Source organism: Corvus cornix, chromosome 15 (genome assembly GCF_000738735.6).
Source record: "Corvus cornix cornix isolate S_Up_H32 chromosome 15, ASM73873v5, whole genome shotgun sequence".
Lineage (NCBI taxonomy): Eukaryota > Metazoa > Chordata > Aves > Passeriformes > Corvidae > Corvus > Corvus cornix.
Genome location: NC_046345.1, coordinates 2,922,266 through 2,939,974, shown reverse-complemented (window position 1 = coordinate 2,939,974; position 17,709 = coordinate 2,922,266). Strand labels below are relative to the sequence as shown.

The window sequence follows — 17,709 nt, the reverse complement described above, 5'->3', positions numbered from 1 at the left end:
AGGCTGTGTGGGGTGGGCACGGCCGTCTCCGGAGACACCTGGATGCTTTTGCCTCCTGCCCTGTGCCATCATTCCCACACAGCACCTGCACAGCTCCTTGGGGCTGCAGAGCTGGAAAAGCCACGGCAGTCCCATTCCTGGACTTCCAATGGAGACGTTTGCTGAAGGGTTGACAGCAATAGTAAAATAACACAGACAAGGAGATATGAGACATGCTGAAAACGTGGGATAATCACCAAAAATGGACATTTAGGTTACTTAGGAATCAGCCTGTGGTTCAGAGTCACTAGACAGGGCAGGGAGAAAGGGGATTTCATAGACTTAAGTCAAAACTTTTAACCAAACCTTAGAAATCCTATTTGACTGGACCATTTACACAAAGATGTATGACAGGGATTAGCCTGCAGCCCAGGAAAAAGCAATGCCTTGGAAATTCACAGCAGTGATGTGGAGTAAGACCGAGTACAATCATTTTCTGGTTTTCTGTTCCGAGTTACCCTAAAAATAGTTCATCTTTCTTCCTTATAAAAACAGTTTATTGCTAGTTACTCAAAGATGACGTGATTGTTGTTCTGATCTGATTAGTGCTCTGTCATTTGTGCTGCACCAAGAAAGGGCACACAGATTATACACTGCAGCAGCAGCAGCAGCAAAATGACTTTCTGAGATGAAGCAGAAAATCATAATAACTGTTATCAAAAGAAAATTGGAAAAACTCAAACACTATTTTTAGCTTTTTATACAAGTGGACATTTAATAAATGCAGCTTTAATGGATTCTGTTCACTGGCTTTTCCACCTAGTTCAGGATTTGATGGGAGCATTCAAAAATCTTCAAATTTCACAGTTTTATCTTTACTTCCTATCTTGCAACAAAAAGTTAACTTCCCAGTTTTTTACTTTGTAATTGTTAAGAGCCTAACTGGTTAATAAGATTAAACATCCAGTATGGCAAAATGCTTGCATTTCTGTTGGGAAGGTCCAAATAAATCAAAAATTTAGGTAAATTGGGGGCTGCAGCACTTACCAAATTTGTCCCAGCTGAAACACTATGATCAGCAGCAGCTCACTATGTTTCTGAAGGCTTCTCCTTATCCCTATCCAGAACTGGATGAGGAAGCATCCCAGCTATAAAACTACTGTAATATTCTGCAGTTTTGAGGGATTTAGTGATGTTGATTTCAGCTGTCCTTGGAGCTACAGCAAGATCCACATGGACCTGAGAGATGAAATAGTTCCAGGCATCAGAAACAGGCATGAGAAAGCAGCACATCCACTGTTTTATGGGAGCAGCCATTTACCATCTGGGTATCAGATTATTTGGTTTATATTAGAGGTACTATCTTACTTCCATTTAAACTCTAATAACTAAAATGGATGTTCTTAGACTCCCTTCACTACCCAAATCTAGGATTACTTATTTCTATCTCTTTACTCACACGGAAATTACTACTCAGGATGTCACATGCATATAGTTGCCCACAGTCATGAAGGTTAGGCCCTGCTATTATGTTTAAATATCCCAATTTCCAGAGCTTTCTTGACAAGACTTCCCTACAGTGGGATGCTGCTCTCTGTTACAAACACGCTGCAGCAGAGGTGTTCAGCAGTGCCTGGAGATGTCCATGGATAATGTACTACCTATGGAATCAATATGGAATCTGTTCTCCCAGTGCCTTGCTGGTTCTGGAGCTGGAAATGCAGGTCAGAGCTGCTCCTTGGATCACTGATTGGTGTCTGGCCCAGGAGCAGCTCAGTGTTCACTGCCTGGTGACTGTCCCCAGCGAGCCATCGATGCAGAGCCCTTTGGCTCGGTGCAGTGCCTGAATCCCTCCCTGGCAGTGCTTGGCCAGCCTGGAGCCAGCTCCCACATGAAGGCAGATGGTGACTGACTGAAGACACAGAGACTGGATGCTGTCACCTGAGAGTGTCCCCTTGGGAGAAAGGCTGTGCCACAGCGGGGTGTGGGACGCTGTTCTCCATCACCCTGTCTGGGACAAGGGGAGCTCTGGTGCCCGTGGCTCTGGGTTCTCTCTCTGGCCCTGTGTTTGCTCAGAGCTCCTGTAAAAAGCAAAGCCCTGTGCCCGGCGTTATCACTCCCGGCAGGAGGTTCCTGCCGAGGGAACGCCGTTAACCCTTCAGCTGCCTTTCTCCAGTGCAATGGGAACGGGACTGACATTCTCATGGCCGTGCCAGAGTTCCAGTAAGGAAGTACTACACGAATCAACAACTTTATCACAAGGTCCCACCTGTCTGGCAACACCCACGTGGGTAGTTGTTTTCTAACAATCAGAATCTGACCTATTTCCAGCTCATTTAAAGAGTTCTTTAAATTCTCAGCGTGAATTTAAAGCGGGCTCTCCAAATTCTCTGTGCCTATCTCTGCAGCAGTAGTTTCACAGTGGCAGTCTCCAAACTCCCGAGGTAATCCGTGTTATTCCAAGGTCAGTGGGTGAAAAGGGCATTTTTCACACTTGCCTGGCACTGATTTCCCTGATTCCCGTGGTGGTGTCACCCTGGGTGAGCAGCTCTGAGGGCTTGGAGAGGGAGCAAACATGTCCCAAATAATCAGCAGGAACTGGGAGACAAACCACGCTGGCCTTCCTTTCACAAAACCCTCCCTGACTTCAGCGGGAGTTTTGCCAAAACAAGGTCTGCTGGATTTAGCTCCGTTCTTCATCCTGACAGAACAAGCAGGAATTAAAGGGCCCATCATCAGATTTATAGCACACTGCAAATAAAAATAACAGTAATTATCTGAAAGAACGACTTTCATCCAACATAAATCAATGTTCCATTGGACATGTTCTAATTTATAACAAAAATCAAGTGTTTGTGGAAGATTTTCTCAGTACAAACAATTGAAATAACAAGTCTTGAGCAACGTGGTTTGATTTTTAGTAGGCATTTATGAGAGGCTGTTGCACAAATCCAGTGCTGGAAGTATTTAGTGTGTTTATCATGTGATTAAAACTGTACTCTTTACCTTGTATTTAAAGGAATTAATTATATTTATTATTTAAAAGTGTATTTTTGCCCTTTTTTGACCTTCCATTCTGCGTACTAAAGAAAAAACTCTGGTTTTGCTAATTAGGAGACACACTTCCAGCATTTGTTGAAAGCCAGGAGCTGCAGTTCTTTTCCTGCAAATGGATCTACTCAAGTCAATGTCTATTTTCCTGCTTCAGTTCAGTCTCTTATTACACAAGAAGATGTCATTTTAAAGCTTCTAAATTTTATTGCAACTGCTCAAGTTCTAAACCCACTCATTTATACAATAAGCACTTAATTAAGTCTACTCTTGAAACAGGATAAAGCCAAATCCTGCACATTTTGCTAATACCAGGAAAAATGCAGTTAACAGGAACATGGAAAATGGGATCTTACCCGTTATCAAAGATAAATTCCTTTCTCTCTCCCTACTTATTTTTCCTGGAATGGAATAGGAAATATGCTTTGCACTTTGGGAGCAACAACAACAAAACCATAAAGATTTACATTGCATACAAATAATGACCAAGTAAGGGAAATAAAGAAGGAACTAATCTCCCAATTTCTTTATACATTTTACAACTGGTTCAATCAGAAAAAACCCTAAAAACCATTATGATTCTCTGCAATTAAAATTTGTCGGGGGTTAATGTTTGTTTTTTTGAAACTGGATTACTCTTTTTTAAACAGCAGTTGAAACTCTAAAGTATGAATAATTCAGCGGTTTACTTGGTTTACACTACTACAGCATTTTCTGGTGAGTAAACCAGGGTTTAGGCATTTCTTTGCAGTTATCACAGAAATTTTAGAGCCATTAGTGAAGAAATACCCAGAGCAAAAATGGCTGATTAACTTGGGATTCTAAAAATGGAAACATTTAAAATTAAAATCATATTAAAATTGTACATTTTGTTTATTAACTGCTATTAAATGATGCAGTGCTCCAAACCAGCTTTCTGTGGACTGCAGCATTAAAACCCTGGAGGTTTTATAAAGTATTTATAAAACACTGTCCCCATCTCCCTCGTTCCGTGCTTAGAGCCTGCCGTGTTTTTATAGCGCGTTAAAAAGCAAACAGAACTATCAGAACACCGAAAGTCACCCACAGACAACCTGTTCCACTAATATTTTACATTCACGTTACATCTTCTGGCCCTAAGGGTTCCTCTCCTTCATTTCCCCTTCCCGTGGGCTCAGGGAGCAGCAAAGGAGCCAGTTAATGTTCCTGGGGCAGTGAGGAAAATTGGGCAGTGACAGCATCATCCTGACATTAAATCTCCTTCAGAAAACGTCTCCCACAGCTCCTAACCAGGGTCTAACAGTGAGGTGGAGTGTGGCTCACTCACAGTGGGTTCTTGCTGTTGTGTTACTGCTCCTTTTGTGGTTTTTATTTACTATGCTGCACTTCAGCCATTTGTATGGGAAATGCACCACTTCAAAATCTCATACCATGAAGGTTCTTTTCTGCTTCTTGGTTTAATTGAAGGTTGATCATAAAACACAAAGAGAGGGAAGGGGGGAACTTATATACTGGAAAAAGCACTATAAATATTTTCCTGGGGTCGTGAACACAACCTTGTATCACTTCACCCAGTGTTGTGGAAAGAATTAGACAACCCTTTTATGAAATGTCTAAAAGGTGTTTACAATACAATCCCAAATTAACGTGGCTTTTTCTTTAGAGAAAACATCCCATAATTCATAATTCTGTTATCAAATTTATTTTCAACCTTTGAGGGGATTCACTTGCCGGTGACTTGGCAGTGTCAGACAAATGTTTGACTTTTACTCTGACACTTGTTGAAGAATTTGATTGAAACTATATATGTCTAGATAACACCCAACAAAGTGCCCCTCTTGCGTTTGTTTCGAGATATTTTTGGAAACAACAGAGGCGACCTTGGACAGAGCTGCTTTTCCAATTTAGGAATTCATTTGGTCTAAGAGAGTAAAATTATACTCTTTAATCCTTTCGTGTACCCACAAACAAGTCAGTTTAATTTTATGCTACTGCAGAATTGTTTTTCTGTACCTTCTTAGTGGTGGATCTGTTTAGGATAAGAATTAGTTCGGGTAATCAACAGTTACTTTCAAATGTACATATAAATAGTCTCTGAGGTATCACATGCCCCTTAAAAATATTGTGTAATCCAAAATCTCAGCAGCCCTTTATGTAACACCTTTGCTCCTCTGGAACCAGTGCCAATAAAAGGCGTTTGCCTTTGTCTTTGCTTAGAAAAATGGGATTTCAAGGCAGAGCTCACAGAGACTTGATGTAAAATCTAAATGGGGAGTGGGAAAGGGCTGGGACGGGGCTGACACCTGTCCCCTCCAGCACAAAGGGTGTTTGTCAGGCTCCCAGTGGAAGAGCCAAGGTCTGGAGCCAGGTCCTTGCTCCCCCAGAGCGGCCGATTGTTCTCTCCTGACTTGGGTTTGCCAGCTGTGCAATCGTCTCTGCAACGTTTTATTGCATCTAATCACTTAGGATGTGCTAAATAGTTTGCACTTAATTTTCTATATAATCAATATAGTTTAATTCATTTGTATCACTCTGCTACAGACCTCCTGCACTCAGGGACAAAATGGGATTAGTTTGTGGCAATGATAATGCAGTTTCACTGCTGGAAATAAAAGAATTGACAGAGTGAGTGTTCTTGTCGTTTATCCTGTACAAGATTTTCTCCCTTCAATATTAATGTTGCCCCGTGTTACCTAATGATCAAATCCAAGGAATAACATGGAAACCAAATCTAGACATGCCAGTGGGATCTATGTGGGATAAGTAGTATATGCTCGGGAGTATATTGTTTATATTAATTTGATCACACTCCATGTCAATGCACACTTTTATAGCTCTGTTACACTGTGACTGATAGCTCAAGTTCTAACTCCAGAATATCCAGTTCCCTGATTTTATGGCATTGTCATGTAAAGCATTTGTGGACAGCTTAAGAGAAGCGACTCTGATCCTGTGAATCCGTGTGACTCCATTGGCACATCCACAAATCAGGTTAAAAGAAACTATATGGTGTAGCAACTCCCATCACGGAATCTCAAAATAATTGACAAACAACTCCTAGTAAATTCTGTTGGCCACATAGCCAGATCAACGAGTTGCTGCTGTTGATGGTATTTTCTGGATTAACAAACTCCACTCTGGAGCGGAACAGAAGCAGAAGTAGGAATCCAGTCCCTGTCTCTGGGCTGTGGTCTCAGGGCATGCCCAGGATTCCCAACCTGATGTCCCTGTGAAACCTCCTGAGTCTGATCCTGAATATTGTTGTTCAGACCCCCAAACTCCCATCTTAGCCCGAGGTTTGGATTGTTGGAACACAAAGGAACGACATCTCAAACGTCACCGAATTTCCCAGCGCACGAGTCAGTGTCCTCACTTGGAGTATCCTCAGCTGACCCTGCCACTGCCTGAAAAGCAATTCAGGAGTGAAATCTCTGTACATTTGTGATGTGATAATTCATTGAAAAGTATAATGGAAAGATCAGAACAGGTAGAAATAAACGAATATGATACAGACAGACATAAAGCCAATTCCTGAAGGCGCTTTTAATTATATTGCAACAAGGAATTTCAAACATAAAAAGCTTCGTGGAGCTAATGGAGTCAACAAAATGAAATGTGAGATTTTTCTCCTACCCTGAGATCTTTTTGTAATGCCAGAGAGATAAGATCAGGAGAAGCCCTGTGTGTGTGCATGTGTGCATACAAGGTTGGGTCTCACTTAGGAACCAGGATACAACACTTTGGGCAAACTGGTATTTGTGGGCTTGTTCTTGGTACATTTGAGTTAGAGGAGATGAAGCTATTTTTAATATTATATTATTTGAATATTACTCAATGTTGTCTTCAAAAATTGTAAAGATGCATGAATGTGAAAGAGCTGCCAGAGAAAAACTGGCTGCCTTGGAGCACGGTAAGGGATGGGAGAGTTTGGGTTTCTGGTTTATTGCCCCAGGCAGCTGTGACAAAGCTGCTGCTTCTGCTTTTCTGTCTGCTCCTCAGCATGCTGGAATTGGCTGGATTAGCCTTCAAATAGAAGAGCAGCAGATTTATCACTGAGCACTAAATCTTGCTTTTACACATGAGAACAACTCCAGGGTAACCTCAGTTAATGAATAACCCAGTCAATGGTGAAAGCTCCTATTTAGTGTGATAAATTTGGCCTTAAACAAAAACTTTTGTTGATACAAGCATATACCACAGGGGAATAAAAACATTTTCCCCATGAGAAAATTCAGTGTCAACAGAAAAAAAACAAATTAAATGTTCATATCATTTCATGAAAAAAAAATCCCATTTAAAAAAACCCCGCAACTTTATAATGCAAAGTCTTGAAAATTTAGACTTTTGGGGAAAAAAAAATAATATCGAACCCAGGTTCTTTAGAAAACAGAAAAAATTAAAACCAATGCAAAACGCTTTGATGGAGGTGTTCTCCTTACTTGCAAGATGTACAGCCTGTTACTGAGTAGTTCATTTAGAATCAGATGAACTCCTCATCACAGGCTCAGCAATGTTTCCAGTATTATATCCTACAAGGAGAGACATGGATACTGGAGTTTCATAATAAAGGAATTTTTCTTTGATACAGCAGCTGCATCAGAGCCAATTTTACCTGCAAACACACAGTCCTAATGCAATTTATCTTTCTTTGAAATAATCCATATGGGTACCTCAGTTTTTATATAAGGGCATTCAACAGAGAGGTTTGCAATGTTATGGCTTCCCTGGTGCATAAATATTGAATCCCCAATCACAGCATTAGCTAATTAAGTTGGGGGTGATTATTGGCTGGAGGAAAAGCACACACTAAGTGAGCATGGGTTAAGCCTGCCCTCTTACTGCACACACTGTGGTTGCTCCCTGAGTACAAGGAGGATGTGGGTTTCCAGGAGATTAAACCCAGCAATAATTTGCACCTGGAACCTAAAAGGAAGCAAAAAACCCCCCTAAACTGGATGCAGCTTCTTAAATTGCAGGGTGCTACATAGCATAGCGTGGAGCTTCAGCCAAAGCTTCTTCAAAACAAGAATCCCTTCAGTAAAATGGTAGTGAGAACTCTGCTTTCAGCTGAAGTTGCTTCTTAGCACATCCCAACACATTCCATTTACTCAGGAACACTCAAGAGAAGAGGTGGGACTGCCCTGCTCTGTGGCACCTCAGTCTAAACCAGCCTGGAATCATGGTGACGATGATTTTTTTTCAGCGGTTCTGGCACAACTCCGTGGGACTGCACAGTCAGGCTTATCACAACCTCTTGGTGAAAGATGATTATTAACTCAGTTGTTCAGTTTATGGCCACAAAACAACTGTGAGAGCAAAACTGAAGGGGTGGAGAGCTGCAGGTGAGGAGCTGGGAGCAAGGGACATGGAGAACAAGGGGCTGGATCTTCCTAAACTACCTTCACCCTCAAAGAAAACAACTTTTGCAAAGCTGCACCTCTGTTTGCAGTCCCTGGTGTCCTCAATGTGCTTCAGGGACAGTATGAAGACAAATTAGAAAAATAACAACTGTTTTATTAGAAAGCTCCCAAGCCAAGGTGAAATCTTCCCTTAATCAAAACCTGTTCCCCTAATGGATGTTGAATGATCACAGAGTTAAACAGCAGAAAACAAAACAGAAATTTTATCACTTAAGAAATGCCTACCAGGCAATCAGTGCTGGAAGGCAGGAAATTAATACTCATAACTTCTGGTTACTCTGGCAGCAGGGTTGTGCTCCTCTCCTTCATGTGAGTCTCAGAAAATGAAATACTAAATGCAGAATGATCACCTGGGCTTCTGATTTTCCAGGGAATGCTTTTTCCTGCATAAACTCATTGTCCTCCCCTCTGAGAATGTATGCATCTGTTAAAGTGGAACATAGAGTTCTGGAAATGTGTCGCCTACACGATGGGATAAATCAGACTGAGCCTCTTTCCTGATGTAATGTCTTGGACAGATCTCTCCTGAGTTCCTCCACAGGATTTTGGAACAAACAAAGGGAACTCAGACTGCCCTAATTAGTGCACCCCATCATTTACATGGGGCATTGCTCGTGGCAAGGCAGGACTTCATGACTTTTATTTAGTGCCACAATAACTCCCAGACACACTGTACATGTTCTGTGTATTGATAGATAAAATGAGTGGGGAGATTTTAAAATGCTTATGCAAGAAACTGTGAAAAACACCAAAATACTGCAATCCAGTTGTGGGTTATCATGTAATTCAAGTAGACAATATTTTTCAATCTCCTAAGCAATTAAAATTTGAAATATGGAATAAACCCTACATCACCATGTGCCCTGTTTATGGTCAGTTTAAGGATTGCAGACTGTGCCAATCTGGTTTGGGCTCTGCCTTTGCAAAATTAAGAGAGAGAATTTGCAAAGGAAACAATCCTAACAGTATTTTTCTGAGTACATGCTTTCATCCTGAGCTTTATTAAAAACACACAGAACTAATGCAAATGTAATAATAACATACATAACTGCCAGCAGTTCATGCAATATCATTAAGATATTAAAATTCCATATAAAATCAAGATTTATTTATGCTTACAGGAATTGTTGGACTCTCCTTAAGATTAATAGGATGACAATTTTTAGGGGAATAATTCACTCCTGCTCTAAGTATAACCCCTGTGAACTGAATGAACTAACCTCTTTTGAGTCAATCAAGTCACACCTACCTGGGATAAAAGAGTCCGACCCAAATAATCCATAATTAGATCCTCAGCTGCCAACACTATCAATCTCCTGAGGTCCAGGGTGGCCTGATCTGCCCTCGTTCTCCAGCTGCATTTCAGGGAACAGGATTCATTCTTGAAAGAAAAGAGAAAATTTTCAGGCACGTGGAATACTAAAATAATGTTGTTGGACTTTCATCATCTTGAAGTATCTTAATTTGTTGCCATTAACATATAATCAGGAACCAGATTATGACCTTGCCAAGCAGAACAGCAATTATCTTATTGCTTATGCAGTTGGGGGCTGCTTGCTGCCTTTTATTACACCTTGAAGGAAAATTCAGATGCTGTTCAAACAGACTGAAGTTCTCAATATCAGGTTCAATCTGCCCAAATCACTACCCAAAAGTTCAGCTGCACACACCCTTTACACAAGTTCATTTTTAGAAAGACAAAAACTGGATCAATACTGAAGTTATAAAAGAATTAATTTCCCTATTATTCTCATGTATTGGGTGTTTAATATTGGTTACCTTTCAAGAACATGATATTCTTGGGATAATTCAAATTGATACTCTCTGTTTCTAGCACTATTTTTTCAGTGGTCATTACATAAATGTAGTGGTTACCTGTGGCTTTGAAATTCCACAATGATATCACTTAAAATAAAAATAAATATTTCAATTTTAGTATCTTATGATGTAATTAAATGAAAAATGTTGCATGCAAAGATTTAAATTTTATTTAGAATCCCTTATTCACAGCACAGCTCTTATGACTATTAAATCTGTTTGAAAAAGAAAATCTTATTGGTATCAGGTACAAATAAAACTCATTCCTTTCCAAAACCATCTGGATTAAATCCTTTCAAGCATTAACACACTGAGGCACACAGAATCCTTCAGAAGCATCAGAAGGATGCTCACACAAACTGCAGGGATTTTTTCCTCATTTCTATGGCATATGCTGTATCAGAAATCACAGTTAAAAGAAATTTCATGCTCAAAATGGAAATCTTTTCTCACATGTAACTCAGCCAAAAATTCCTGTGATGGCAGAATTAAATTTGGGGTTGTTCTCAAATGGTAAGGAAGCTACAATATGGAACAATTACCTTTTTTTTATTCCTAACTACAAAAATTGTTACTTTCACTGAACATTTATAATCATCTTAAAGACTCATCAGTAGCTGTCAAAGAAGTCCATTGTCTCTGCCCAGAATTTCTTTTGAATTTTTTAGAGGAATTTGCATATGTGCTGATCTAGAAGAAATAATTAATTCCTCTTTCATGTAAAATGCAATGAGTGCAGCAGATAGGAAATGATATTCACTTACAAACACGTAGAAGCAGCATCTTAACCTCAGCTGAGACTTTCTCCCACAACACAGAAAGGTGGAATGCTACCTGGGGGCCACAACAAGCCCAGAAATTAAATTCCAGACTGGTCAGACTGAAGAGAGAACAATTTTGGTGATTTTGGTGTCTATCTTCTGCCAATATTTTTATTTTCTTGCTCTAAAAATACCCCTAGAGGAAAAAATCTCACTGCATGTAACTTCTTTCTGTTGAGTCATTTGGTTTGTTTATGAATCCTATGTAGAGGTGCAGTTTTCCAAAACGCCTCCTGCATGCAAAATAACTCCCCTCTGAACAGACTCTCTACCTGAGCATCAGGGAAACAAATAAACCTGTAGCTGAGGACATTTCAAGGACAAGGAAAATTACTGTTGAGAGAAGAATTATCTGATTTGGTTCGTGTTTATTTTTACTTATCTCGAGCAATCTGCTCTCCAACAGAAGATGCTTATTTGCAGAGGAGAAGACTGTCTCCTTCTTGGACTGACGCCCAACTGGAGCAACGGTGCCACCAAGGACAAGAAGTACATCCTGAGCACGGATCAACTCATGTAATAGTGACCAGTGTTAGGGTAGCAATGGTTTGTGTCATATATGTCAACTAGTTAAGGATAAATTCTTCATTTCTTCCCATCACGTTTCTTACCCACTAGGCTGTCTGCCTTCCACCCAGGAGGTGCGTATTCCCAAGTAAAATATGCTACATGTGAAACTTTAGAATTAATTATTCCCAAAGAACTTGGGTAGGGAAGCTCTAGGGTACAGCTCTGTTAGTTTATTTTACACATGCTTGCTGCCAAGCTAGGAGGTTTTACAATTTCACAAGAAATCTTCCTGTGAGGAACTGCTGAGAAAAACTTCTTCAGTCCTGGTGTCCTGTGATGAAGGAATAACTCCAGGTTACCAGCTGAAGTAAACCTGACTGTAGCAGACTGGTGGGCGCACAGGTTAAGAAGCAGAAAAGACCTGTTAATTTTTTGCTGCACTGAATCACTAAGAAAAATGCAAAAGGGAAAAATTAAGGCTCAATCCTTCCATCTGCTTAAGGCTCAACCCTTATTTTTAGTTTATTTCTCATGCAGTGACTTTGTCTTGCAAATTCTTTCATGCGAGGCATTAACTAAGGCCGAGTTACTGATGTGCCAGTGATGGTATCCAGTAGTTACTGAATATAAACCTGGGTGTTTGTGTGCTCCAAGCCTTTGCCTCAGTAATATCTTTAAATATAATAGTCTCTGCCTGTTGGCTTGTTTTCTCACAGGGAGGGTGACAGAACATTTTGTGTTCTCTTATCTTCAATAGCAATGAAACAGGAGGAGCTCCACAATGCGAAACCAAATCTACTGCTATTAATACAACATCCCAGCCACAGAGAAGAGATTTGTTTATTTACCAAAGCTAGAGATGCCTCTCTCTGACCTTTCCAGAGCTTGTGTGCTTCAGCTGGGAATAGATTCCTCAGAACTGGGTGCTCTTTTAAAAATATACAGTAAAAAACATATACACGACACCCCCGAAACAGAGCTCAGGCTGCAGCCCAAATTGCATGAAGTGACACACAGCTCTGGGTAGTTAGAATAAGTCTAACTAGGGCACAGTCCATATTCAGTTTTGATTCCTTTGCTAGAGCACGGAGATCAGTCAGCTCTCCAAAGCCCACTCGCCTTCCTCGCTGCCACTCAGCGACACATTCGGCTGACTATAACCATACATGGGCCCATTTTCTGTCTGAGGCCTAACAGCTCCCTGCAGCCCAAGAAACCTGCCAGGATGGATCTTCTTCTTCTCTGCATAATTAAAAAGTGCTTCAGACTGGAAAGTACTTGGTTTAAAAAAAAACCCAAACAAACCAGTGATTCTTTTTCTGGAATTCGCCCTGCTTTACCTGGGCTTTAAACCAGTGAGAATCATTAAATGCACAAATTAAACTTTTTTTTAACTGTATTTTTCACAGTTGGTTGTGTTTAGTGACTGCCTGTACAACTTGAAATAGTATCTGCAAGAGTTAAATCTTGCATTAACATTAGGGATTCAGCCTGGTTTAACCTCACAGACTCAGGATTTTTTTGTTAAGCTGGTGCATCTCTGGTATAGCAAGAGCCTGGAGCTCTCCACAGCTCCCTTTGCTGGACAGCTTCACACTGAATTTCCTCAGCTTTCTACCCCTCAGAAGCAGCAGCCCTGCACCACATCTGGCAAAAAGGAGTGTGGGCTGGCTCCTCAGCCACCTAGTTCTTCAGCTCAGCACATTATTTCAACTTACCACTGATTTTGGTACCTGCTCCGTGACTGATATTTTAATCTAAGCAGACTAATAATGACTTACAGAAGCAGATCTGGGAGTAGGAGCAGGAAACCAGGGAAGGAACTGGCCCTACGTGTCCTGGTTCAAAAGTAATAATCATTGAACAATATATAAAAGGGAAACAACAGTTATGCCATGTCGTCCTCCAGAGTTACAACAGAAGGCAGCACCCATGCCTGTGGTTTGACAATGTCAATCATCTGTAGAATTAGAAATAGGAGGCAACAGTCCAAAATATGGACTGTCTTTTCTCTATAACCACTGGGCAAAATTATTTATAAATAAAACCTCCCAAATATTATTCTCAACCATACAGCAATTTGGAAGGCCAAAAAAATGTCTTTCATTACTCCAGAAACTACTTCACACTTCTGAAGGAACTGGTTTAGGAGTGATGCATCCCCTCATGCTCTGACCAACTTCACACATCATTTTTTATCCAAATCTAAGTAACAGGCTTTGGGGACCTTGTCTGTATTCCTTCCTACTCAAGTCTGCTCCCATCTGCCTGATCCCCTTGGTGACTTTATAATAGTTCTTTTGTGTCACCACAGCTCCTGCTGCCTCCCAGTCAAACTTCCCACACCGATCTCTCAAACGGCACTCCCTGCTTTTGCTTCTTCACTGTCTGGATCTGCAAGTGCATGAATAAGGGCTTGTTTGTGTGCACAAAATTTACTATGACCACTTTTACAATTCAAGTTCAGGCAGAGAAGAACTCCATACACACAGCAAAGCTCCGTCTCCACGGAAAATTGTCAAAAAGCATCTGATTGCAGGAATTAGGGGAAAGTTCTGTGAGGAACTTGTGGAAAGGGGTCCCTCACCCTGCCTGATTCACAGCTGGGGTTTCTCTGTGGCAGATGAGACCAGTGATGTGAGAGGTTAGGCAAGAGTGGGAGCAGATTCCTGTGGGGCTTCACCAGCCAAATTCTTATCTAGCAAAAGGTTGCTACAGCAACTCTGAGCCTCCTGAGATTAAGAAATTATTGTAATGGCTGCTGAAATGCCTCCCCACTGCTCTGAGACAGGGCAAGGAAAATCCTTCCCTCTGATACAGGAACGGTTGCCCGCTGCCACACTTCACATCAGCTCTGTACAAGCACCAGGCTTCCTGAAGCTGCCCAGGAGCTCATGGCTACTTTTCTCTTTCCCTCATTTACATGCAATGCAAGCATAGAAATAATAAACCTAAACATCACACAACAAGGACTACAGTTTCAACATCTTTTTTTCCCATGGAGACCGTAAGAGAAAAACAAATCATATGGCAGAAGTTAATATACTGCTGAGTGGGCTGAACAGAATTTAGAAACCTGTACAAAGCCAAAATATGTATTTTCCAGAGTAGAATTTGTGATTTTCAAAAACCACATAGATAGAAAAAAGCATAAACAAACCAAACCAGGACAAAACCCTCAGAGCTTCTCAATGACTCAATGTCAGCAGGTTTTTGGCTGCCTCCAGCCTGTGCTTGTTTTCCTCTGGCATCTGTCCCGCTCACAGGTCGTTCAGTCCACTGGACTATGTAATAAATACCAGACAGAGATGATGCTTTAGACAGAACAGGAACACTTGTGACTGAAACAGGTCCTGAATCTAGAATGGGGTGGCCTGAGGACAACGGGGACACAGAAACAGCAAGTGGTGTACACTGTATGTGGAAAAAGTTTTGCAGAATTTCCCCCATTTCCCTCCTTTTCACTTTTCAGCAGCCCAGTTTGGTCTAGAAGCCAAAAATGAAAACAGCAGAATCACTGATCTGAAGTAGCACCCGTGCTTACCTGAAATAACTGGATGACATTTTAAATTATTTCTTTAAAAAGAAGAGTCACAACTTTTGTACAGATGCCCAGTTTTAACCTGAGCATTACATTTTGACCACAACAAAAAAGACCACATTTCTCAGGGTATAAATCCAGTCAAATCTATGCAGTTACCTCCTGGCTGAATTTGGCCCAACATGCCTAAAAACCCCTTTGGGATGGTTCAATTCCAAGCATTGCACTAATCCATTCTCCTGCAGTTGCTGAATGCTGTGATATGTGGTGTCAGCATACAGCATCTGAAACTTTTTGACACAAGCTTGGTGTCATTAATAGAGTATTTCATTGCTTTTTAACCTTTCACCAGGTCTGTGAGCTTTTGGATTAACACTGAAAGGCTCCAGAACAAACCCTTCTTTCAGTATGACAAAATATCTTGCTCAAGTCTGAGAAAATTTTTCTTTTTACTTCTCTCAGTTTACTGTCTACTGTGAAGATGATTTTCAGAGATCAAGAAAAGCATATAATGTTTAAAACAAAACATTTGTTAACTAAGGATTTCCTGGATATTTCTGCTTTCTTATTTATACTACGTCCTGGACCTTGTGAAATCACTGTTTAACTTTCAGTATTATTTATGGAAGCAAGCCTGTTGCTGTTTCCAGATCTCAAAGAGAACTTTCAGTTTGCAGTTTCAGTACCAGGTGCACAGTCCTGGTTTAAATTAATCAACTAAAAAAGCAACATAAAGTAAGTATTTAACCCTCTCATACTCTGGCTGAGTCTTCACAGGTAGGATGTTTTTCTGCCTCTAAGCTCTCTCATTGGAATCAGGCTCCAGAGTCCTCAACCCTCCTCTTCTATTTGAAATTTGGGAATGCACAGCCTTTTTAGTGCAGCAGAGGTACATACTAGTTTTGGGGTATTTCTATAGTGCACAGAGAGATTTGAAATATTGCCCCCTTGGTTATAGAGATAAAATACCTAAACATGGAAAGAGATTCTAGGAAATGTACAAATTTTATGAGGCTTTGCATGGTGCCACTATTGATCAAAACTTTTCAATCCACAGTAGAAAGAGGCAGACAATGAGGCATAATGATTAGTGCACTAGATGTGTGATAAATCATTATCAACTTCTGTGCTGTCAGTGTGACTACTCTGACTTAACAGCCACGAGGAAAAACAATCAGCTTCAAGTGGGACCCTCCTCAGCACACGGACCTGGATTTGAAGGCTGTAGCACTATGTGCTGTCACTCTCAGCTGCAGAAACCAAGTGCAAAGAGATGTAAAATGTGAGCAAATCAGAAATCAAAGTTTTACATTCATTTGCATGGGTAGAAGTGACTGTGCATATGGGAAATTCACGTGGCTGCTCCAAGCAAGGCTGATAATGGTTGCATAATATGGACTATAATGAAAAAGATGAGAGAGAGCAATAATAAGTAACTAATTTAAAACTCTGCTCAGGTGCTGCCTCACCTTCCAGTCCTCTTGCTGACAGCTGTAGCTTTGTCACATGACAGAAGACACACGGGATCATTGCTCAGGCTTCAGCACCACACCAGCATTGGGTAAATCTGCTCAGGAGGCTCCTGGGATGACACAGAGAGGTTGCAGTCTGGTGATGGTAGAAGGATGGAATATTGTTGTTTTCCAATGTTGTTGCTTTTCTTTTAAACCTGGGGAAATGCATCCCTAAGTCTTTATTTAAAAGAGAAAATATTAAGACTTCAAAATCAAGCACGCATTGAAATGATAAAATTTCAGTGTTAGAAAAAGAAGCCAGGAATCTTGTAATTAAAGATTCCTTTAGGGCATATGCATGAAAAGGCAACCTTTATTCTGGCATTTTCCAACTTCAGTGTACTTGCAAATTATGCATGTTTTGGCAAAGATTTTGTATCTGTAAAATGTATATATTATATATAGAACTGAATTAATCGCTGATATATTTTTGCCTCATAAATACAGTTTCCTGTTTCCATGCTAGAATCTACAGCATTAACATATTCACATGCCAGTTGCTGGATTTATTCTTGATAATCCAAAGGCTGAGACTGGACATGCTCAGCCTCTCCAAATTTCAGTCTTATCTAGCATTTTTTCTAAGTCACCCAGATAAATTATCTCAATGTCCTGGTAAAGGGATTCTCCTGTCCAGGGGTTCTGGAGAGCTCCAATTTTTTTTTTTCTACATCTGACACACAATTATGAGTTCAAGTGCTAAGACTGATGAACAGAATTTTTCTTCTTTTTCACTGATTTAATTGTTGAGAATGTGTAATGTTGTACCAAGAATTTCTAAATAAAAGTAGTTTTTAAAACACTGTGTAAGCAAGAGTGTGGCAAATTTATTTCAGTGTGCAACAAGCCACATAAAGAAAAAGCAACACAGTGAATCTGAAAATAATCTTCCTGAAGAATTAGAAAAGTGGAAGAAAGGCTGGAGAAGGAGAGACACACTCATTCATCTTCTTGCAAATAATATAGGAATGTGACATATTCATTTGTACTTGAACAGATCATTTCATTGTCCAGAAAAAAAAAGTTTTCTATAATTTTTTTTCTGATAAATTAAATAAATGAGCTAACGAATTATA

General features: G+C 40.4%; 1 long non-coding RNA gene across 1 annotated transcript; it reads right to left on the bottom strand.

Moving 5' to 3' along the window:
• Window positions 1–2,482: 2,482 nt before the first annotated feature.
• LOC120410857 lies at window positions 2,483–16,868 on the bottom strand. Its single transcript, XR_005603190.1, has 3 exons — window positions 16,589–16,868; window positions 9,679–9,810; window positions 2,483–2,680 (listed from the first exon to the last, which is right to left on the bottom strand). It is a non-coding gene; the product is annotated as an uncharacterized LOC120410857 (long non-coding RNA).
• Between the last annotated feature and the right edge of the window lie 841 nt (window positions 16,869–17,709).